This window comes from Malurus melanocephalus, unplaced genomic scaffold (assembly GCF_030028575.1).
Source record: "Malurus melanocephalus ecotype Western Australia unplaced genomic scaffold, MMel_1.1 scaffold_150, whole genome shotgun sequence".
Taxonomy (NCBI): Eukaryota; Metazoa; Chordata; class Aves; order Passeriformes; family Maluridae; genus Malurus; species Malurus melanocephalus.
In genome coordinates this window covers 377,645-388,638 of record NW_026623382.1, presented here as the reverse complement: position 1 = coordinate 388,638, position 10,994 = coordinate 377,645, and positions in this window count along the sequence as shown.

Here is a 10,994-nt window from a genome sequence, read left to right as displayed (position 1 = left end):
CGGCCCCGAGCGCGGCCCCGGCGCGGCGGAGCTCTCCAAGGTGCCGGGCCGGCCGTGGGTGCGCGGCACCGCGCTCCTAAGGGCTGCGCCTCCGCCGGGAAAGTCGACCTTGTCCGCTCGCCTCCTGCGCTCTCATTGGAATGACCTCACCGGGATTTTTTCCCCCCCTCTTCTTGTTTCTCTCCCCCTTCTCTTCCTGGGCTGGGGGCGGGGGGTAGAGGAGTGTGGCTAGCCCAGCCCGGCTATATTTATGTATGAATCGAGACCCAATGCACGGGCAAGGCGTGCGGCAGCCCCGCCCCAGGGCCACCAGGCACGGCACCCTCCCGGTCCTCCCCCGGCGCCGCTCGCACACCTCCGCCGTCCCGCACCGGCCGGGCTGCCGGCGGGACGCGGGACCCSATGCAGCCGCAGGCGGACGCCTGAGAGGTGACTCTTCTCGGGGGCAGGTCCGCAGGCTTCCCCCCTCCCAGGTGCTGCCGTCAAAATTCAGGAGGAAGCCCATCTTCCTCTKGTATTAGTAAAAGGGCTGGAGTGTGCTGTGTCTCACCACTGCAAACTATGCAAAACCCTGTTGCCAAAATAGGCAATTTCTGTGGCCGTTCCTGTCGCTGACAATGGCCAGAAGTGTGTCAGTCCCAAGGCAAATGAGCAATAAAGCAATAGAGAACAAGAGATTCAGGGCTGCTACTTGAACCATGCTGGATGGCTTGGTACCAGCCTTTATTAGTGAGACTCAGAACGCATTGCCAGTCTGACTAACGTTTTAGAATCCAGATGTGTTGCACAACATGACAGCACTCAATCTAGCACCTTTGCATTCCTAAATATGGATCACCAACATTTAGATATTTATCTCAACAAGAGGAAAAAAAGCTACATAGACAATTACATTCATCAAATCTAGATCAGCATTCAAAAATATTGGCATCCTGCATGACTTAATTATTTTTCTCTATATACATGCTATTTTTTTTTATTCTAAGAAAAACTTAGATGAAATCTTTTCTTTTATCTACAGCTCTYAACCTGTATATAAATCCTACTCTCAAATGTCAGAATCCAGAATGGCAGCCTAGACTTGTCCAGTAATTTCATGGTACAATTTGGAAGCAAGAGTGTAAGTTYAGCAAGGTCCTGACTGAATATTTTTCTATGGACTTCACAACCTGTCCTGTGTTTTGASAATAGGTGTTATATATACTTTAGAAGATTGGATCCACCACTACAGTCTAGAGTTTAGTTTTCRTTTGTATAAATCTTCAATAATCAATTGTAGTGAGTAGAGTTAGTCTGGCATCAAAGTCTAACTTATGGTGTTTATGGGTTTGGTTTTTTTTTTAAAACACCTTATGGTGTTTATGTTTTTTTAGGCATCCAAGAGTAAGAAGCCCTAAGATAGGATCTTAATGCTTTCTAGTTTAAAACTTTATCYATTTCATATTTTCTCACACTTTTCGCACTTTACAGAAGCAGAACAGTTGACTRCATCTAAAGGAAAGCTGTGTTATAGTTAAAGCTGAATTGCCCCYTTTTCATCTCTTATGTTTTAAATGGTACCTGACATGTCTTATCATTAAAAACCAAGGCACAGCATAAAAGTTCCTAAGCTACTATATTTATGTAGGAGGATGGAGAAAGCACAGATTTTCAAGTACCCACATGGGTGTAGGAAGGTGTTTCTGCAATGACAGTATCCTTATTATGTCAGATTGTTATAAACGCTRAAGTGTGCTAAGGTGCAATGATTTTACTGCTCAGAGTATATTTTACCAGGTCTGTAAAATCCAGTGGTGATAAGAGGGGAATTGCATAATGACAGATATAATTAATATATTTAATTCTTTCAGCCATATAGAGTGCCTGTCACATCAGAATAGAGCTCATGTGACAGAAATAAGATTTCCATAAACAGCTTGTTTTATGTAACATTTCCACTTCAGTCATAATAAGCCATCAGGAGGATGGGGGGGAAAGAGACCTTGTGAAAAGTGTGCCCTAGAAGGAGATCAATTCATGCAAGAGTTAATTACACAGAGGTATGAAAGTGGAGTCCAACAGCAGGAGAGGAAGTGCTCTGTGTGCTYKCTTTCTAATCTGCAGGCTACAGAGRGGTGAAGATCTAAGCAAGACCTCAGCCAGAGTTAGTGAGACTGTTCGGGAGGAGCTGTGTGAGTTATCTSTGTGTTGCACCCTTCCAAATAAAGACAGGAAGGAAATGTAATGTTCTAATCACTACCTTTTTAAAATGAAAAGATACAGTCTCTGTYCATGTAATCACTTGTTTATTTGTGCTGTGGTGCTGCATCATCATTATGTGCTGATCTAGGCAATTAACTTTACACATGGGACTATTCATGCATACATTTCAGCACATGCTTACATCTTTGCAAAACTGAGTTGTTTAACTGCTTGCTGTCTTAACTGGCTGGTTTTGAAATGTTTCCTGTATTTGTGATTCCAATAACAAAAAGATTATGATGAACTACGAAGGAAAAAAAAGGAAAAACTCATTCAATATGCAGACAAGTTTTCATTATAACYGCAAAAAGTTAAATATTGAAATCCCATCTTCAAAGCAAAATTAATTAGAGTCATGAGGGCTTGGATCTTTTAATTTAAACTGTTGGGTTCATGAACAAAAGRCATCAATCTTATTCTTGACTTCTTTGAAGGAAAACTTTTTTTCTCTCTTTTTTGTCATTGGAGACTTTAAAAATGGTTCATGACAAAAAAAAATTTCTAGTCACACAGCAGGGTGAAGGGTAATATGATGACATAGTACTGTCAATGAAGAAATCTGAGCACAAAGATTCATTTATACTTAGTCCCTYTTACATGTCTATGATGGCCAAGAGACCCTAAAAAGGTTATAGCCTCTCCACTGGAAATTACCAGCTTTATGTAACACTTTTGAGTATATATTCATAGCTRAATACTCTCTGTTCAAGTGGTTCTGTTTATTGATTTCCTGATTCCATGTGTCTCAAAAATCTCTGTAAAGATTTTTATAATGAATAAGAACWGGGCCTACAGCATTCAGTCAGGACTCAGACCATTGAATCCAATTCAGCCTGGAAAATAGTGAATAAAATTGAAACTGTGCACCATCCTGTGGCTGCTAAGAAGATGAGAAATAAGTTAGTACATTTCAAGAGGGGAGATACTCCCTAATTATTGGTGTTAGTAATGTGCAGGTATAAGGTAGCAGTTTTGAGCAAATAAACATAAATTTGAGTGACCTTGGAAGCTGGATTACTCTTTTACCTTATGGATTTATTTTCTACCCAGTACCAAGGCATGTTGGCTGTGCTGTCTGGGAATATTTGACATAGACTAAATGACTTCTACCAGGAACTTCTCTGGGAAATGGAAAAATTCAGCCTCAAAGGCAGCTTGCAAATCCTCTTTTTTTTTTCACAAGTACCTTACAMTTTCAACTTACTTTGCAGATTCCATTTCTTCACTCTGTTTTGTCACCTGGATCCCTTCAATTGAGTTTGACTGAAGAAAAAYCAAGAAAAAGCAGTACTCTAACAAACAGCTTTTAGTGACACACTGCCTTGGATTCTACAAAGAGTTGCCTATTGATTTGATTCTAAAACCAGCTGTATCAATTGCATCCTATCTATAGAAATGTGTGCAAAACAGCCTTTAGAACATTCATTATTTTTTTTTCTTTTTCTTTTCTTTTCTTTTTTCTTTTTTTTTTTTTTTGAGCAGAATCAATTTTTTTTAAATTTTTTTTTTTATTTTTTTTATTTTTTAATTTTTTTTTTTTTTGTTTTTTTTTTTTGTTTTGGTTTTTTTTGTTGAGCAGAATCAACTCTTTGTAAATTTTACTCTTTAACTTGTTCATACTCTAAATTAGTGTGTGCTGGTGTTCTAAAATGGAAAGCAAAACCCATCTCAGTCTTGTACAGGAGAAGATAAGGGACTGCCATTGATTCTGTCTGTTCAAAGTTCAATACTSAGGAAAACTTTCTGCTGAATGAGTAGTTCAGGCCCAGTAAAGCTAAGATCTGTGTCACTGCAGGGACTGTTAAGCTTGTTAGGTCACAATTGTTTTCCTTCGATCAGCTCATTAAGGTATTGGCTTATAACACACTCAAAAGAATCTGATGACATAATCTAAAAGAATTTGGCACGTATTTTCATTCTCACTCYTATTTTGCACAGTTGCAGAAGCTATTCCAAGTTCTATGGCACATCTCAGAGCTCCACTSCTGAAGCTGTGTGCCCATGGAGAGATGTGAGAGAGGATCAGCATATAACAGCTCTGCAAAAAAAAAAGGCATTGCCATGGACCGCCTTCTTGTACTTCACTCAATCATTAGTACATCTACCAARATAGTGAGAATTTTGTTCAGAGCATTTCTGAAGCCTGCCTGCAACCCTGAAGCAATTGCACTTTTCAGAATGCCCTACCCTACTAGGGGTCAGCATACAAAAGTTACCAGATACAGTTCCTAGCTATGCCACGAGTATCTCACTGACATCTTCTGACCACGTCTCATTTTCATCTTKTTCTCTGCAGCAGGCTGAGTAGTTTTCAAGTTACATTCATGTCATCACTGCTTGCAAGAGTCTCCATCAATTTACTCTGCTRTTTTGGAATACTGATCCAAAATATAAAAGGAACATAAATCTTTATTCGAAATAGTTCATTTGATGCAATGACCAGGAGAAATTAAGACTTAGTTACCTTTTTTTTTTTTGTTTTGTTTTGTTTTTGTTTTGTTTGTTTTATTGTTTCTTTAGTTAGAGCATGGTGCTAATAACACCAAGGGTGCAGGTTAGATTCCTGTATGGGCCACTCATTTAAGAGTTGGACTCAATGATCCTTGTGGGTCCAACCTCAGACTGTTCTGAGGTTCTGTGCTTAACTTCGGATGTTTAAAACAAAGCAAAAGTGAGATAACATCATTACTGTCTTGCTATATAAACAGAATGTGTAAACAGACTCTTCAGGATGGTAAATTAACGTGTGCTTTGAATTGCATGACTTACATAACCTGACATTCTTTCACTCTGCCATCTTTCACTYTTTGGCCTTCCCTTTTTTGGGTAAGTTTCATATTCCACAGAAGTCCATTAAATAGAGATTTAATTAAACCCTTCTGATCTGAATGTACTCAAAATATTTTCTTACMATGAAGACTGCAATAAAGCATTCTCAAACGCAAAATGCYRTGAAACGACTGTCTGACTAACATCTCAGTGTAYTTTAGATCTGCCATTGTATTTTAGAATCCTGCAGTGCACTCAAATAATAAGGTTAGAAGGTGTTTTAGCAATATCAGCCCTCGTACAGATCAGCATTTAAGTGAATTCAGAATTCACCTTATGAATAACACTTTAGTGAATGAAGGTGATGCTAACACATGTACAGCTAAATATGCACTGAAGGTCTTTGCTGAATCAGAGTCATTACAGCTTCCATCAYGTAGATTTCCAAAGATCAAATTTGCCTAAACGGGAGCACAGCCTGCAGGAGGGCTAGAGCAGAACTGCACATGTTAAGTGGCCTGACAGACCACATAACTCATGCATGATAGGAATTTGTGCTGCTCCAGTGACCAGGAATAGTGCCAACATGGAAACTGGCACTCGAGAACCTCAGGACCAGTATCTGCTCCCATTTTTGGCATCCAATACACTGTAGAAAGAGGCAGAGTCCAGGCTCCAGCTGTTGCCTGCTCCTACTTTTTGGATGAGTCATGAAAGAGATAACAGCTGGTGTGAACCCTGTTAAGAGCCCTAATCTGAAGCCTCTCAGGATAGTTTTGCTGTTGAATAAGGAGTGTGGYTTTTTTCCTTTACCAGCTCTTTTAATTAGATCAGAATTTATCTCCCATTGAGTAGTTTTTTTCAAGTGACGAGATACATCGTGTTGAAAAAAAGTCCTTGAGCATGGGGCAGCTGAGCTGTTACTTGAGATTTGAAATGAGGTTTTCATTTGTTGCATTGTTCTTGGCAAAACARTTGTTAAATTTTTCTGTCCAAGGTAGAGAACAGAAAAAAAAAGTCATTAACAATCTAAAATAAAAATGAAAGTATTCAAGGACCAAAGTTTAATTTTTCACATTCTTTCAATATTAGGCAAAAATAGGAATTAATTATTAACAAAAATATTTCCCTTGAAATGTACATGTCTTCATCATCCCCTTTTCTCTGCCAAACTGTAATAATGATTTTTATTAGAAACACATTTTATGAAGAAAGTGAAGAAAGAGTCCAAAATAGTAAGCTCAGAGGGCATAGAGTTGAAAGAGTGATTTGTCAACATGTCTGGAAATCATAGCTTTTCTTGGACTACACCCAGCCAGTTGTTAGTTACTGTAATACATGATTTTATGGAAGATCTGTAGCTTGACCCAATTTCTTGTCTAGTTGGTAAAAATCTTACAACTGAATGAAATGTAAATTAAGTTGAGTATTGCTGTATTATGGCTATTCATTGGTCAGCATTTACAAATATTTTTTACAGCGGAAAAAACACAAGGTATATTGCTAGACTAAAGTGCTCTTACATCCCTCTATAAAGCTCAGATTATTTTTGGTCAATAATATCTATATATTGCTGGAAGTTCAGCAGCAGCAGACCTGTTATTTGGCTGGGAAAGTTGTCCAGTCACATCAGTGTCATGGAATTAGGGACTTATGTAAAAATGGTCAATTTTAACAGCAGGAAGAAGCCACAGTTACTTTAGCCACTCTTTCACTTTATAAATTCACATCTGCACTTTATAAGAATATATGCTACAGATATAATGTTATAAATTGGAATCCTGGCTGTACAGCTCTGAAAAACTAGAATATCTGAAACAACCATCCCTTGGTGCATTTGGTTCCCACGTGTTTTGGTCAAATCAGCTCACAAATATCTGACAAAGAAAGCAGGTCCCATAGAGAAAATCTACATTCACTGAAGTACTGACAAATTTTGTGCCAGGAGAGCTCTGCTTACTCAGGTGAGTACTCTGCACARGCAAAACAAGACAGTGTCTTTGGTTTGCATCTGACCCTTGGTGACCTGTGTTATCACACTGTCCTGCTAATCAGCTCTCTGACTCCTTCTAATTAAATGTTAAAAACAACAGCACGTCAACAAAGCTATATTGCTCAGCTAAATTGTACAATGATTAATTTAGTGGTGTTTTATCCTGGGTGAACAAGAAAAGAATGTACCTCAGCAAAAAACTGCTGAGGAACATATTAATTGCAATTGTTTCAAGATAAAGTACTGAGGGCACAGGAAGGATTACAAATAATGATCTTAAAATTGCATCCATCTGGCAGCAATTACTGTAGTTGAGCAATCAAAAAGATCTCATACCTTCCCAACCAGCAGAACAGTGAGTTCTAGCTAATAGTAAAGAGTGATTTTGTAATAATTTGTGACTGTCATACTGCAGTAGTATTTTCACTTCTGCTTAGTGCTTGCTGTCTTGAAAAGGTGAGCACAGAGCTGATTTGGTTTCTGATTCAAAGCTCCTTCCCCAATATGTGTTCCTGATACATTTTTTGGCATTGTCTATTTTTTATGATAATTACACTAAACTACTTTAAAAAATGCTGATTACTGAATGATAATTTTTGAGGGCCAGTTTGTGTGTGTAGGGGAAATTAAAAAGTCTTAAAATAAGACCATGGTAAACTAAGAAATATGTATTTAGAAGACTTTTAGAGATTGTCTCATGCCTCTGCTGGAAGGGAGAGGGTTATTTTCATGGGACTGGTGTTTCCTTTTGGAGCTGGGACTATGCTACTCAGAGAGAAAGTCCACCAGACCTTAGCAGGGGAGAAACAGCACTGCCTTAGTCATCTCAGCCATCTCTAGAAGACTTCATTCCCAACGGATTTTTACATTTCTTATCCCWTTGGGACTGAACAGACTGTCTCTTGTGAGAGAGTGATTTCCTTCAGCGTGGTTCCAAACTTTCTCAATTTAAATCACAGTCTTAGAAGTCACTGATGATGCTTTACATCTTTTGACTGCTTTAACTACCATGAAAAAAAAGTGATGAAAAAACTTTCATGATCAACCAACCTTATGGGGATGTTTTGCCTTTAGTACATTCAATATGAGACTTTTCTCCAAAGCATATCAAGTATAATTTTTAACATCTTTAAACTGTATATTTTTCTCAAAAATGAACTCTTGATCTAAATGAAATACCCCAAAATAGTATTTTCCTTCTGAAAACGAGATGTTAAATGTACATATATAAATGAAAATATCTTAGTTATTTTTAAGATTTAAGTAAAAAAAAAAAAATTGAAATAGTATCATCTGCAAGAGGCTTACATGAAAAAATGGTGACAGTTCATAAATAGATGCTTTTACGAAAAAAATATTCTGAAGGAAGAAAAAGAGGCCACTTCAATATAAGAAAAAAAAAACATGTTTTCCCTCTTGCCATGCTACCTCATCTCCCTCCAACAACACTCCACAGATATCGGCATAGATTACCGCTTACTACATGATATTTGGGAATTAGAAAGAATGTCATAGATATAAGTATATTTAATCAGTACCTAGCTATTGTGGTCAAATGCAACTCAACATAGATAAAACAAAACAAAAAAAAAATCCCATCATTTACAAACTTAAATAGGCTGCAAATTAATCATTGAGTGGATGAGCCTATTTTAAATCTGGTAGAGCTGAACCAATGAATTATCACCAAAAATCTACCCAGCAGGAATAGATATAAATAAAAACATCCTCACCCATATTTAACACCAGAGTAATTAAGGTTTCTAAATTTCCAACTCCTACCACACCACATACAACTTTTTATTTGTCAGCTATTTCTCAGAGCTATAGTGCCTCAGGGAAAATCATCACCCCTGGAAGATTGTCCTGTCATTCATCATTCATTTATGGTTCCACACACTGTACATACAGATCACCAACCAGGAATAGGGAATTTGAAGGATATAGGAAAAAAAAATTTTTTTTTTTAACTGGAGAGTTCTTTTTATATTATATTTGTTTTATCATTGTTTCAAATTATTTAATGTTCCTCTTTCTGGTTGCTGATTTAGAAGGAAGATTTCCACAGAGAAGAGTATGATTTCCCTGGTTAAGCATTCAAATAATTTAAATCTGTCAACCAAGTGATGTTACTTGTATATGATCTAAACAAACATGTCACTGAAATCTTCCTAGCATGCAAACACTGGGAAATTATTTCTATGTTGCCCTATCTATTAATATTCATAAAGAAAAAGACCGAAAAAGAGCATCAAGACTTGGGAAAAAAACCCCAAACCTGAAAACATTCACCAGATTAAAATCTACAAGGCTAGTGATATAACAAGCCATATTTAAAATTAAAGAAAAAAGCCTCATCCAGATATACTTCCTATTCCCTTATATCCCTATGAAAGAGGAATATGCAGCTGAAACTGGTGGGCATCAGCAGATGTAAAAATGAGGGGAAGTGCTTCTGTGACAAGGTAAGTAATTTCTGCACAACATGCTCATGTATAACACCGACATTTCCAGAGCAGCATGAAGAGATTTAAGTRTATATTAGAATCAGAATATTTGCTTCCCATTAAGTTTGGAGTCTATTAAATAAGAATCTGTTGTTCCCTGAAAATAACATTTCCCATTTGTAAGACAGAAATAATCCTTGTGCTTTCCTTCTTGTCTGATCTGATTTAGAGCATGCCCTTTCTCGGAGGCTGGTTCTTGTTACGTGTCAGYGCTGTGCCTCACTCCAGTGCCGTTTGTTCTCGTGGAAGAAAGCAGTAAGTGTTGTCACTCCAGGTCTGAATCAGTAGGATTTTGCTGTCATGCCAGCCTAAGGCACAATATTCTGTGGGTTTGGGCTGACATGGTGATGCTTCAGCCCAGAGCTGTCAGTCAGRGAGTATCCTCATTAAAAGGAAGGTCTCCAACTGTTTAAGGTTTCCTTGTGAGAAGCATCACAATAACCACCTGGGCTCTTGAGGACAGGCCATGTCCCTGACTTCCACTCTTGTTTCAAGAGGTCTTCAATTAACTGGGCAAACACTAAATCAGATTTTCCTTATTTAGAAATAAAGCAGTGCCTTTGGGTTTAAATTTCTTTGCTCTCAATTTACAAGTGTGTGAAAATAAACATTAATTACTTTTTTTTTTTTTTTTTAATCTCTGCTGCTGGGCAGAGAAAATGCTTCATAGTTCTGAGAATTCATAACATGTCCGTAGGCATACAGTTTTTCTTAATTTAAATAAACAAAACAATTAGTAGCTTAACAAAAAGAACTAAAGTTATTTCTTGTTTTTCAGTTTCCAAAACAAATGGCTATTATTCATTGTATTTTTAATCCAGAACAACATTTTTCAAATTAAATTAATTCAAAGAGATCACAGGAAAATGCCTCCGGATGAGGGAAATACAGCATAATCTATGACACAGGCTATTTTAATMGATGTCACTGGCTTCAACTCTTTGTGCTGCCATATAAGCATAAATCAAAATTTGAAATTATTTGAACAGTAATGCAAAAAYAAACAAGAACAAACAATGTCTATATATAGTTATGGTCAAATAATTTTAAGAGAAATGTCCTTTTGAGAAAATATCGTGTAGGAATTATTTTATTTCAATAACATTTTTAATTAAAAAATACCCCATGTTTGCTTTATTTCCTATTAGTCATTTTGTTTTCTGGTTTTTTTTGTGCATCAATATGAAATTACTTTCTATATAATAATAACTATTAACTTGCTGTTCTGTGGCAAAAGAAAGTATTTTCACTTGACTTTGTTGCAACAGGGTAAAAGTCAAGTTAGAAGTCTTTCTCCCAAAAAAGATATGTCTTGCAAAAATGAAGGGGTTTCTTACATCCTCCACAAGTTAYCATACTGGTTTTGTTCCACAGATAGGGAGATTAAGGCCAGCTAGTTTGTCTGCTCTGCATACAACCTGAAAACTAGCTTTCCACACATGAAGAAATTGCCTTACTTAAAATCCTGACTCAGGTACAAGATA